The sequence below is a fragment of the Phyllostomus hastatus genome, unplaced genomic scaffold (genome assembly GCF_019186645.2).
Source record: "Phyllostomus hastatus isolate PE091 unplaced genomic scaffold, TTU_PhHast_1.1 phas_contig_477, whole genome shotgun sequence".
Lineage (NCBI taxonomy): Eukaryota > Metazoa > Chordata > Mammalia > Chiroptera > Phyllostomidae > Phyllostomus > Phyllostomus hastatus.
Genome location: NW_025333889.1, coordinates 638,545 through 651,805, shown reverse-complemented (window position 1 = coordinate 651,805; position 13,261 = coordinate 638,545). Strand labels below are relative to the sequence as shown.

The following is a 13,261-nucleotide window of genomic DNA, read 5'->3' as shown; positions in this document are numbered from 1 at the left end:
CAGGTGAGACGGGGAGTGGGGCCAGGAGGGGGCTTCCCTCTGGGAATGCCCCAGGCTCACGGAGCAGCAAGGCCTGGGCTCGGTGAGGGGGTCCCACACGATGCCCCATCCTTCCCCCTGCAGGGGCGCAGCCCCTGGGCATCCACCACCTGCCCTACACGTAGGGCAGTGCCCGCCCGAGGCGCCCAGAGGAATCCGGGCAGAGGAGCCAGCCGCCGGGGGGCAGGAGCCCCGTTGCAGCAGCCCTGGTTCTGCACCCGCCGTCACGAACCCCGGGCTCCACACAGGCCTTGATCCCAGTGAGGGGAGAGCAAGCTTCACCCAGCACAGCGGACTGGGGTCTGCTCCCCATGTGCCAAGATCAGGGCAAGGGTACAGAGAGGGCTAAGTGCCGTGGGGGGCCAGGGAGGCCAGGGGAGGGGAGGGTGGCACAGTGCTACCCTCTCTCCAAAACAGGCACGCAGGGACTGGTGTCACTGTGGGCAGCAGTGCAGTCACGGGTGTGAGGAATGACCCACCATGCCAGGGCACGCAGAGACCCCAGCCCCACTGGTGGTGGGAAGGCAATTCACAGGGACCACCTGGGCTACCCAGGGGACCGGGTGACGCCCTGCCGAGCGAGCCGCACCCCCGTGGCTGAGCCCGAAGGGGAATTTTCTGCCTCCCGGTCCCCACTTTAGGAGAACCTGGCCCAAAGGTCCCCTTTCAGCCGTGTCCCAGCCTCCTATCTCTGAGGACAGGTGGGGCCCTCTGGCCATGTGCTCTGGGGGCCCCAGGAGCAAGAGTAGGAGGAGCGTGTAGAGCCCTAGGTCCATGCATATCCGGGCCTTCGATCCCAGCCTCCGCCCAGGGCCAAGCTCCTCCAGTCCTCAGAACTCCCCAGAACAGGACACACACAAAGCAGCACTGTCCCCCAGGCCAACGCGGCTCTTTCAGGGGCCACAGGGAGAGAAGGAAACCCAGACCAGCCAACCACTGGAGGCCAACAATCACAGGACACGGGCAGAAGCCCACGTGGGTGGGGTGCAGAGTTCACTCGGGGGCTGGGATCGGGCCCAGCTGCCCGCACGGCCCCCACAGCTGCAGCACAGCCACCCTCTCTCGCGTCCACGAACAGCCCCCGAGGGCTGGACTGGAGGGATGAGCCTCTCGGAGCACCCATGACTCCTTGTGCGGGAAAATCTTCGCACTCTTGCAAGTGAGGAAAGTTTTCGGGCAGTTGTCGGGCTGAGGTGGGGACAGTAAGAGCACGGTTGTGAATTCCTGATGAGAACATGGATTCGAATGAGATTTCCAGCAAGCTTTAAGCAACACGCCCTGTGCCTTTAAAAAACAGGAAAAGGCTGTATTCTTTGACCCATAACAAGCACTATAAAATAGGAAATTACCACAAATGAAGAAAATACTTATGAAAGCAGATGTTCAATTCGATATTGCAAAATTTTCCGTTCTCCTCCAATGTAGCTATTTTAATTCAGTGCAATTCCAATATGCACCATATCCAACATATCCTAGCAGGATTTTCAGAGCAGTCTGGCAAGAGTTTGGAAGAGAGTTTTGAAAAATAAGAACAAAGAGGGGGAGTATCCCTCCCCAGCTACCACATGTACCGTAAAGCTAAAATAATTTCTGAGGTCTAGCAGCGACACATGAACAGTTAGCTCCATGAGAAAGACCGAGCTTGACCGCGTGCGCACAGACAGACGCGCGCGCACATAGGCGCGCGCGCACAGGCAGACGAGGCGCGCGCGCAGGCAGACGCGGGCGCACAGAGAGACGTGCGCGCGCAGACAGACGCGCGTGTGCAGGCAGATGCGCGCGCGCAGGCAGGCACGCGCACGGGCAAGCCCAGAAGGTGCTTAGGCAGCATCTCAGGCAATGGGGCGTGACTACCCAACTCAATCAGTGTGGACTAAATACTCCCAGTAAAACAACGCGATCGTCAGAACAGATTTTCAAAGACTGTATTCTGTCGATAAGAGACACCTTTAAATAAAAGACACAGTAGAGATTGAAAACGAAAAAATAAAAATTTTGGATGTGCTTGTTCTGTCAGGTACTGAGAAGGAAAAATATTTTGGGTTGGCCAAAAAGTTTGTTCGGATTTACAGCAACAACAAAAGACACATTGTTCGTTTTCACCGGTAACTCGATTGAACGACATAGACTCCGTCTTGTTCCACTGCCTTTCGCCATGTTTCGTGCAACCTCACAACTCCACCTTCCCAAAAGTGTTTATCTTTCAAAGCAAAGAATCGTTCCAGGTGCCTTTTGCAGTCTTCCAGGGAACTGAAATTTTTCTCCATTAAGAGAATTTTGTCAAGACCGAAATAAACGGAAATCCGAAGGCACAGTGTCTGGTGAACACGGTGGATGAACCGGAACTTCCCGGCCAGGCTGTGAGAGTTCTGCCCGGCCACCGGAGAAACACGCGGTCTCGTGTTCTCCTGGTGGAAGATTCTGCGTTTTCTGTGGACTGGTTCTGGACGCTTTTCACCGAGAGCTGCTCCCAGCCGTCTAATCGGAGCGGTGCTGGTTGGAGTTAGCCGTCTGGTTTTCCGGAAGGAGCTCCCGACAGAGGGCGCCCTCCCAACCCGCCGACAGAGGGCGCCCTCCCAACCCACCGACAGAGGGCTCCCCCCAACCCACTGACAGAGGGCGCCCCCCAACCCACTGACAGAGGGCTGCCCCCCAACCCACCGACAGAGGGCGCCCTCCCAACCCACCAACAGAGGGCGCTCTCCCAACCCACCGCACACAGCACCGCCTCCGCGGGACGAGAACCAGCCTCCGGTGCGGCCGGCGGTGCTTCATCCGATGCCCCACGACCTCTTCCGTTCCATGTTATTGTAAAGCATCCACTTGCCATCTCCCGTCACAAGTTGTTTTAAAAAGGAGATGTTTTTGTGGCATTTAGGTAGAGAATTGCATGCAGAAATACGGTCAAGAAGGTTTTTTTTTGCTTAACTTGTGTGGAATCCAAACATCAAAGCAATGAACATAACCTAGCTGGTGCCAATGATTTTCAACACTTGATTCAGATATTTTGAGCATGTTGGCTGTCTCCCACGTGGCAGAATGTTGATTGTTCTCAACAAATGTCTCAGTTTGATCGCTATCAACTTCAACAGGTCTACCTGACCCAGGAGCAACATCCAGCAAGAAATCGCCAGCACGAAACCTCACACACCGCTTCTGACACGTTCCATCAGCCGCAGCACCTTCTCCACACACTGCACAAATCTTTTTTTGTGTTTAGTTGCATTTTTACGTTTCTTAAAATAATAAAGCATCGTATGCCAAAAATGTTGTGTATTTTTTTCCTACTTCAATATTAAAATGCCTACACAAAAATCCCTCAATTTTGGTAAGTTTTTTTTAATGCACACTGGCATGACAGCTGTCACAATACAGTCCAACGATATTGTTTTGAATGAAGTTAAAGACAAATAAGAGCTGCCAGAGCCATCTTCGGGGGAGGGGGCAAACCGAATGAGTTTTTGCCCAACCCAATATACTGTACACATTCCCTGAAAGTGCATACAGAACATTTAGCAAAATTAGCCATAGGCTGGTCATAATGCAAACGCTAACAAAATTCAATTTAAAATTAAAGTCTTAAGACATATATTCTCTGACTGTGGTAGAATTAAGTTATGTATCAATTTAAAAAAAAAGAAAAGAAAGTACAGAATCCCCCAACCGCTTGAACGTTAAGCAACACAATTCTCAATAAGCCACGGGTCACAGAAAATCTGACAGGACATTGGACGACGCTGGGCTACACAGTGAGGACCAGTGCGCCAACGCTGCAGCATGCCTTGGAGGCAGCGCCCCGAGGAAACGCACGGCTTCAAAAGCACGGGGGCTGGGGGGGGCCCCTGTGAGGGCCCTCCCATCATCCTCAGGTCCACCCAGACCCCAGCGTCCCTCAGGGCCTTCAGGCCTGGAAGGTTCGCCTTGAGACCCAGTGGGTGTGACCCCGCAGCCGAGGCTGTGCCGGGCAGGGCTGTCATGGGCACCACTGGGGAGCCGGAGGTTTCCAGAAGGCACTGGCTGGGTGCATTCGGCAGGAACAGGAAAAAGGAGTCAGTCTCTGGGGGCGCTGACTCTGTCCAACACGGGGGTGCGTGTGAGCGACAGGAAGGAGGGCGAGGAAGACAGAAGAGGAGCCCGTGGGGAGGAGCCCCGGGGCTCTGACGGCCACCAGCCAGAGGAGAGAGTGTTCTTGATCCCTCCGCCCAAGACATTCGGTGGACACCCCAAAGCAGCCAGTATTCTGGGAGCTAAGCATCCCCGGAATAACTCTAGAAAAGCTTACAATCCGGTTTGGGAGGATCAAGTTAGTCCTCAGGCGATGCAACTGCCTGCGGAACCAAAGCCCGACACACTCTGTGGGGGGAAGCCTGGTCCAGGCCGTCCACGGCACAGACTGTCTGGAACCGGTCGGCCTGCAACCAGGACAAACATTGGTCAACGGGAACCTGAATTTTCCTGCCACCATTAAGGGAATAGCTCAAAACTCTACCCACCAAGGAGACTGAGCAGACTCACACAGTTTTTACAAGGAAGTTCCACCGTACATTAAAACAAAAACAAAAACAAAAACAAACAGGTAATTCTAATCTTACACAAACTCTTTAACAGAACAGGAAAAAGAGGGAGAGAGATTAAATCCCCAACTCGTTCCCTGAGGCTAGAAGGAACTTGGTATCAGATCAGACACACAAGAGTTGAGAATGATCCACCTCCCTGATGAGCACAGGTACAAAAGTCAGAACCATCAGCAGGACATTCAGGGAGCGAGCAAGCGGAGAGGATCACGCGGCACAGGCTCATCCCGGGACACGGCTGTGGGAAGGTCGAGTGAGGCGGAACCCTAGCGCAGCTTCGTGACGTGACTCACCACAGACCACGTTCAAGGAGGGGAACCCGCACGAGGTTCTCAGCAGGTGCTGAGGGAGCGTTCTGTAGTTTTCAAAACTCACTTATGATCAAATTCTGAGTAAAAGGAGAATAAAACAAAACTCCTTTAATCTCATAGTAGGTATCTGCTAAAAAACCTACCCAATATTCACACTTAATGGTGAAACACTGGGAACATTTCCTTTAAATTCAGGACCAAGTTTAAAATGCCTGCTGTCACCATTTCTAGTTACCTCGCAGCGGAGAGCCCAGCCAGAGGGATGAGGCAGCAGAGACAAGTGACCGTGAAAAACACGGGTTGGAAAGGAAGAAGCAAACATCGTTACTATTTGCAGGCTGTTAGCTTGTCTGCAGGAATCAAGAGCTTCCACAGATAAACATTTGCAGCAGTGGGAAGGTTCAGAAAAATTGTTAGAAACCAACCCTGTTGGTTTAAACTAGAGACAAAGAGTTTTAAAAAATATTTTTAAGGTACCATTTAAAAAATAACCAAAAGTATAAAGTACCTTTATAGGAATAAATGTCACAAAAGAGGCATATAACTTTCATGAAGAAAACATTTGAACTTTACAAAAAATGTGATAGAAATTCTAAATAAAAAAAAAACTATAACCTATTCATGGAAAAGACATTTCACTATCCTAAAAATGCTTAGTTTCCCCCAAATGAATCCAAAAAGTCAACGTAATTTCAAATGAAATTTCCATCGTATTTTTTAGGAAACGTGACAAGTTGCTCCTAAAAATGCATGTGGAGGTTGCTAAGATCACCAACAACGGATTGGAAGAAACAGCAAGAGGACGGAAGGCACCATGCCCCGCCGACTGTCTCCACATACAGCTACAGGAACTAAGGCGGGGGCTGGGGCGAGGCAGGCGACCACCAAAGTCACAGGGGCCCCGGAGACAGGCCTACCACAGACACAGCCGCTCCAGGATCTGACAACAGCGACCTCACAGGCCAACGAGGAGAAGGAGGCCTTTTGACCCGGCGGTGCTGAGGCAGCTGGTGCTACGGTGGGGATGTCTGTGTCCCCGGACGGGCGTACGCTGAAGGCCTACTCCCCACACCGGGGTCTGAGGAGGGGCCCTAGGGAGGTGCCTGGGGTCACATGAGGTCATGCGGGTGGAGCCCCACGAAGGGATGGGTGCCATCGGGATCCTGAGAGAGCGTCCTTCCTCTCTCGGCTCTCAGCCACAGGCGCCCCAGGGGAGGGGCCTCCCCAGACCCCGACGGCGTTGGTGCCCCCACCTCGGATGTCCAGCCTCAGAACCGTGAGAAATAAGCAAGCCACCCAGTCCGTGGTCCTCTGTGACAGCAGCCTGAACCAAGTAAGACGACTGGCTAGCTGTCCGGAAAAGTACAAAGTCTGACCCTTTTTTGTGCCCAGACAAATCCCACGTGGACAGAGCACCTACGTGTGAACAAGAAGCTGCGGAAACGCAGAGAGTGACACCTCCGTGCTGCCCTTTAAGAAGGACGTCTAACCCACGGAAAGCACCGGAAGGAAGAGCCCAGACATCGGGATGCTGTTAAACAGGCGAGGAGAAGCCCCCACAGCTGGAGACAAGGATTTGTGTGCCCAACACGTAAAGAGAAGACCAAACCAAAGAAAAAAGACATAAAAGAAAAAATGGGCAAAGAGATACGCACAGGCAGTTTCCCCCGCAAGGTACGCGACCCCCACGGTGCCGCAGAAAGCGGGGCTCAGGACCACCCCACGAGATCCCACTCCAAACCGTCGGCCCCGGGAAGCTGGGGGGATGGGACGGGAAGGGGCGGTCCCCTGGGCGAAGTCCAGGGGCACAACCACCCTGAAGACAATGCAGTCCCTCGTCTGGCTGCAGACCACGCGGCCACACGCCTGGAGACGGTGCACAGAATCGCAGGAGAAACCCCCAGACTCGAGTGTCTGTGGCAGAAAAGGGAGGAGTGGGAGGAAGCGGGGGGCGGAAGGGGGCGGCCTCACCGGCCACCGGCCCGGATGCACGCCTGCAGTCCCGTCCCTCGGCAGCTGCCCAGGCGTGAAAGCGGAGGGAACCGTCGTGTGTGAATCCTCGGGATCTCACAGACACGGTTCGGACAGATGCAGACTAGCATCTCGTGGGACACAGCCCCCAGGGCACCAGATTCCGAGTCAGACCTTCCGATGGGGAGAACCACGGATTCTGGGAGCGCCGGGTGCTGACGCCACGGGTCGGGCGGACCTCCAGGCTGTCCGGGAGTGAAGGGACCGGGTGCTCCCAGGACCTCCCCAAGCAAAGGCCTCACGCCTGAGGTCGGTGTAGGTGCCTGGTTGTTTGATGACACGCCCTTTGTTCGGGTTTGCGCGCCCTCACACGCACCCGTGTTAAAGATGTGGGTTCTTCCGAGAAGTCTTGCCGTAAAGGGGAGTGAGAACTCAGGCTGACAGGGCAGGGCACCAGGGCAGTCCTTGAGGGGGGGAGCGGGGGGCGGGGTCACTGCATCAGACACACCCCACACCCCATGCTGGAGGGCAGGAAGAAGGGCGCGAGTCCCCCTAACGGCGCTGAGGCAGGAGAAGGGAAGAGGACACTCTTTGGGGTCCCCTGGGGAAGCTGCTGGCCACTGGGGGGGAGGCGGGCAGTGTGAGGAGTGAGGTCCAGGCGGTCACAGGCCCACGGCCGGGCCCCCGGGCACGGAGGTGCAGACCAGAAAGGGCGCCCGGGGTGCGGGGAGTCCTAGAACGACCACACCCCTCTCCCCACCCCCCTCCTCGGGGGCGGAGGCCTGTGATCCGGCCAGGGGGACGTCTCCAGTGTGCGGGCCCGCACTCTGCATTCTGTTGTTACGGGGGGGGGGCAGCCGGGCAGCCAGTGCCCACCCCTTCAGCGAGGAAGGTCTGCTGCTGCCCAGCCCTGACGGAGCTCCCGTCAGAGCCCCCTGCAGAGCACAGCCCCCACGCGCAGGAGCAGGCGGCACACGAGCCCGGGAGGGAGGGAGAGAGAGAGAGGAACCGCGGAAGAGACGCAGAAACCAGCAGGCGAATCCTAAAGCTTGGTGGCCGTCCGCAGGCTGTCGCCAGAGGACACTACATTTTCAAAACGAGAGGAAGACACTGAGATGGGACCGGTTCAAGACGAGGAAGTCGGAGCTCTCGGAGATGACATGTGAACGCTGAGCACAAAATTCCCCCCCCCAAAACAAAACAAACCCCAAACCCTCGAAAATGAGGCCAAAAATGATCCGGAACGCAGAGCAGAAACGAGGAGCTGGAAGGACGCTGTGAGGGAAGGGCAAGCACATGGCGGACCCGAGCAGATTTCAGGGGAGAGAACAAAGGGAGGGGGGGGAGCGCAGGGGCTGATGGGAGAGCAGAGCCGGGCCCCAGGGGAGAGGGCTGGACCGGCACCGGGACCGGCACGGGCAGACCCACCCGCCGCCCGCCGGCAGGAAGCCCCGGACAGGAGGCGCCCCGAGAGAGCCTGGCTGCTGGCAGAGGCTCCCCAGATGCACCGGGAAGCGGCCAGTGCTGACGAGGGAGAGGGTCTGCCAGGAACAGGTGTCAGCCAACCTACCGCCTGCCCAGCGAAGGACAGAGCGGGGACGCTCTCCCTCGGCCACTCCGGAAAGTCACGCAAGGGTGTGTCCCGCAGACCAAGACAGGACACCAGGAAAGAAGCCGCTCTGAGGTCCGAGACACAGACGCCAGCCCCGGATGGAGCTGGCTCCCGGGGGTGGCGGGGGCAGGAGGAGAGAGTGTCGGAGAGCTGGGGACAGGGGGGGACAAAGGAAGTGCATCCAACGTGAGAGAAGACAGCTCAGATCTAGGCAAAGAGAACACCAAAAACGTCCTGCCTGAGTGTGAAGCCGGAGCAAGAGGGAGGGACGCGGCCCTAAGGCTCCGCCCCCCCCGTCTGGGTCTGGTCTCCTGCACCTGCTCATCCCCCCACGCACCAGGGACCATGCCCACGGCATGGCCCTGGCCCCAGGGGTGGGTGGAGAATGACACTGAGCAGCTGAGTGACCCCCTTGCCTCCGCCCCATGGCCTCGGGCATTCACAGTCCAGCCCTGCCACACACCAGCCTGGCCTGAGCTGGTGACAGGTGGAGGAAGAACCTGAGGCCCAGGGGTGGGACCCAGGACACCCCACACCCCTCCAGGGCAGTCCTGGCTGTCACCGCCTGCCCCTGAGGGAAGGCCAGAGGCTGGGCTCCAGGGGAGCGGGGCCTACAGGAGCGGCCGGGGCCACTCCACCTACAAAACCAAGAGCTGCGTTTCAGAAGACCTGGAAGAAGGGACCCCGCAGGCCCTGAACGGAGACACACAGAGGGCCCCACCCTGGGGAGGCGACAGCTGGGCCCTGGGAAACAAACCACGTCCGCTAAACCTTCCCAGGCTCCACCTGGAGCGGCATCTCCAGGCCCGGGCCGTGCAGAGCGCTGGGCAGGCCGGGGCCGGCGGGGCGGAGGGGCGGGCCGGGGCTGCAGAGGGGTGCAGAGAGGGCCACAGAAACCTCCGGAAGGCAGGGGAAGCTGGGGCAAGTCCCAGGTCCTCCCTGACCAGGCACACCCTCCTCAGGAGCCGCGGTCTCCAAGCCTGAAAGACGGGACACTACCGCCTGCCTCGGGGGTCTCGGGGGGCATCAGGTGAGGGGCTTACATGCTGTGTATACTGCAGGCTGCACCCAATAAATGCCCACACTCTACCTTCCCACCCCCAGCCTGCAGTGGGGCCGGGGGGACGCCCTGGGGGCGCTCATAGGGGGCTTCAGGGTGGTGGCAGCCTTGGGGGGAACACAGCCGCTGCAAACTGTGTGTGTGTGTGTGTGTGTGTGTGTGTGTGGCGACAGGCATGTAGTGAGGTGAGTGTGCCGGTGTGGGAGCCCGTGTGGGAGTGTGGGCGGGGTAGCTGCTCCAGCCCCAGGGCCACGTGGGGCAGGGCGAGGACCAGGAGTAGGGAACCGGGCAGGTGGGGTCCAAGCCTGCCTTCCTTAGACCCCGGGAGCTAAAGTCTGAGGGGGGGGGGATAGGGACACTCCCCTCCCCACGGACCAAGGGTTAGGGGGTTACAGGCAGGGTGAGCTGGCTGCAGAGAGGAGGCCCAGCCGCCTAGGCAGAGTGTCCAGATGGAGGTGACCCTCAGGCCCACAGGCCGCGCTGGGGAAGCTGGGGGAGCGCAGGTGTGGGTGGTGTTGGGGGCCGGAGGCCCTCACGAGGGGCTGGGAGGGGCAGGGGGCTCCGCCTCAGCTGGCAGCTGGCTCCTTCACTGGGCTGGGGGCCCTGGGGGTCCCGGGTCAGCCAGCGCCCCTCAGTCAGCAGCCGGATCAGGACTGAACAGGACCGGTCACAGTCAGGAGCCCAGCAGAAGCCCTGCTAGGCCAGGTGGGGCACTGGGGCGCAGGGTCTGTGGGGTGCAGGGTCTGTGGGGCGCAGGACCTGCTGGGGGTCCTGCCCCAACCCTGGGCATGCCTGTGGGAGGCAAGGGGGACCAGGTGGGCACAGGTGGTCAGCCAAGGGAACAGAAGTGGACGACTGCACTGCCCCCCAGCCTGGCTGTGCCCCCAAACTCCCCAACCTGGCAGGTTTGGGGCAGGGTGCGGTCCGGCCCAAGAGTTCTGGGATGCTCCAGGGCATGACAGAGACACAGGGACAGTGGGGGTGACACAGTGGATTCTCTGGGGCCTCCGGGGCGGTGAGCCCTGTCCTGGGCTAAGCACACTGAGTGGGCTGGGCAGGGGGACAAGCATGTGCCCATCTGGCTGTCACTAGCTGCTGAGTGACCCCTGACCGGCCTCTCTGCACCCCGGGGCGGCGGCTCGGGCCCTCTCGGCTCTCGGAAGCATAGGGTCGCCTGGGCACCGGCCCTGGTCAGCCCATCCTACAGGCCAGGGCAGCCTCCCCCAGCCCCCACGACCCGGGCTGGGATCCCGGGGCCCCTCCAGAATGTCCCCTGTCCGCCCCACCCAGCTCCCGCCCCACCCAGCTCCTGCCCCACCCAGCTCCCTGCCCCGGCTGGCCTGTGAGAGCCCAGCGGCCTGCAGAGGCTCCTCCATCCGCCCCATCTCCGCCTCCCCCACCCCACCCTGCCTTCCCCAGAGCCCACGGGAGACCTCCCCCCCCCGTTCCCACGGGACACGGTCGGCCGGGCCGGCACAGGTGGTGACGTCAAGGGGGAGGGGAGCGGGCAAGGCCTGACGTCTGGACCTCTCCTCCCCGAACATCTGGGTACCAGGCCCAGCTCGGCCGGCACCGCTCTGGGCTTTGGGCAGGACCTGTCTCCGCCTGGGGGTGGGGGGGGGCGCGGCTGCAGCGGGAGGCCCCCAGGAGCAGTCTGGGGCTGGGGGGCGCGCAGCTGGCCCCAGACAGACGGTCCCCGCAGGGGTCTCCCTGGCAGCCTCGGGGCTGACTGCACTGGAGGGGATATCAGCCTCGCTGCCCTGGCCACACACCAACGAGGACACCCCGGTCCCCGTCGGATGCTCACCTGCACTGCGGACGCGGCACCTGCTGCAAACCCGACCACCCTCGGCCCACAGCCACACCTGCAAAATGGCCGCCAGGTGCAGCCCCAACCCCCCGCGCTGGACCCCGTGGTCTCCCTTCAGACCGGCAGCCGCCTTCTCGGCCGGGAGGCCGGTGGGCGAGGGGGCCCTGGCAGAGCCCCTCTGCCAGCCGGGAGCAGGGCGGGGAGGACAGGTCGGGTGTGGCTCCTGCGCCTGCGCCCCCGGGGCTAAGACAGGGGTGTCGCACCGCCAACCCCCGCCCCCCAGACCCAGCCCGGCAGCCCCAAGGGCCCTCTGATCCCACAACGCGGGCAACCCCTGGCGGCGGCCGTTCGGGGAGGGGTCCGCCGGTCTCCGGGGGAATATCCCCGTTCCTGGGGCCGCGGGCGCGCATCGGGTCCGCGCCGGGGTGACGTCGCGCCCGCGCCCTGCAGGCCCCATGACTTGGCATTCCCTCCTCCCCCTCCCCCTCCCGGCCCTGCGGACCGCCGCCCCCCCCTCCGCCGCCCCCCCAGCGCCCCGCCGACTGCGGACATCCCCCCCAGACCCCCCGGGAGAGTGAAAGCGGGGGGAGGCAGCTTAAAGGGGGAGGGCGAAGGTCTTCCCTGCGCTCTCCCTCCCTGACATCCGAGCCCGGGTGCCTGCGGCCCGGGGGGGGGGCCGAGATGTAGTCCCGCAGCCCCCTCCGCGCCCGCTGCCAGGCCGCACCTGTTACCGCGGCGCTGGCCGCACAGACTCAGGCCGTGTCCGCGGGCGGCCCCTCCAAGCGGTTGGTCTTTCTGGAAAGGAGCTGGGGTCCCTTGGGAAGAGGACACGGCTGGGGAGGGGGTGACGGGCAGCCCCCGAAGTGCGCACGAAGCCAGCGGCCCGGTCCTCCCGCCGCAGCCTCCGCGCGCCCCGCCCGCCCTCGTGTTTTGCTCTGGATCCAACATCTGCCCTCCCCCACCCCGGGGACCAGGGCAGCCCCGCTCGCCCCGCGCCCCGGGCGCCCTTCCCCCGGGCCCCGCCGCTGCAGCCGCGCCCCTCCCCGGCGCCCCCTTCCGAGCCCTCTCCGCCCCTCCCGCGCCCCTCCCCTCCCCGCGGGTCCAGGCGCAGCCCGCGCCGCACCCCCGCTCTGTGGCTCCGGGAGGGGCAGAGCCAGGGAGGGTCGCGGGAGTCTGGAGATGTCCCTGACGGCGCTCGTCCGCCCCCCGCGACCCCCGCCCATCCCAGCCGAGAGCGCCGCCGCCGCCGCCGCAGGGCCCGCAGCGAAGGGGCCTTTCCGGAGCGCCCTGCTAGGCTGGAATGAAGGGCGGACACCCCTGAATTTGCCCCATTGTTATCCGCGGGGACGGAGGAGGGTGGGGGAAGGGATGGCGCCGCGCGGCGCCAGCGGCATGGGCCTGGACTAGGACGCGGGCGCCGGGCGCGAGCTCCCCGCGGGGGCGCAGTCCGAGCAGGTGCAGGATGCGGGATGCCCGGCGCGGCGGAGGAGGCCGGGCGGGCGGCGGCCTTACCTCTCCGGCGTCACTGGCGGCGTCCCGGCATGGGCGCGAGCCGGGCTCGGGTCCCTGCGCACCGAGCTGCTGCGGCTCCGGGGCTGCACTGGGCGGTGTGAGGGCGGCCCCGCGTGACGGGCTGCGCGCCCCCCGCCCCGCCCCGCGCCCCTCCCGCCGCGCTGGTTGGCTGCGCGCGGCGCCCGAGTCCAGCCGCCCGCTGGTTTGTCGCGCGGGGAGAGGGACGGGCGTCGCGGCCGCCGCGGGGATGGGGCTGGAGCTGGAGCCAAAGGGGGCTGGGTCCCGGCCGTGACATCACCGCTGACGCCGCGACGCGCTGGATGCAGAGGTGGGGGACTGACCCCCAGGCTCGGGCGAGACGGGCCCTTTCCC

The 13,261-nt window shown here is 61.6% G+C and overlaps 1 protein-coding gene across 21 annotated transcripts in view; it reads right to left on the bottom strand.

The window, feature by feature from the left end:
• The window catches only part of KIF1A (kinesin family member 1A), a 66,788-nt gene extending 53,803 nt beyond the window's left edge, over window positions 1–12,985 (bottom strand). For 20 of the 21 annotated variants that reach the window (XM_045845536.1, XM_045845538.1, XM_045845539.1 and 17 more), the window contains exon 1: window positions 12,890–12,985. The gene's annotated coding sequence lies outside the window, so the exon portion shown is untranslated. Of the gene's footprint in view, window positions 1–12,101; window positions 12,203–12,889 lie in introns of those variants that run through there. The other variant, XM_045845537.1, reaches the window with a different exon arrangement.
• Window positions 12,986–13,261: the final 276 nt, after the last annotated feature.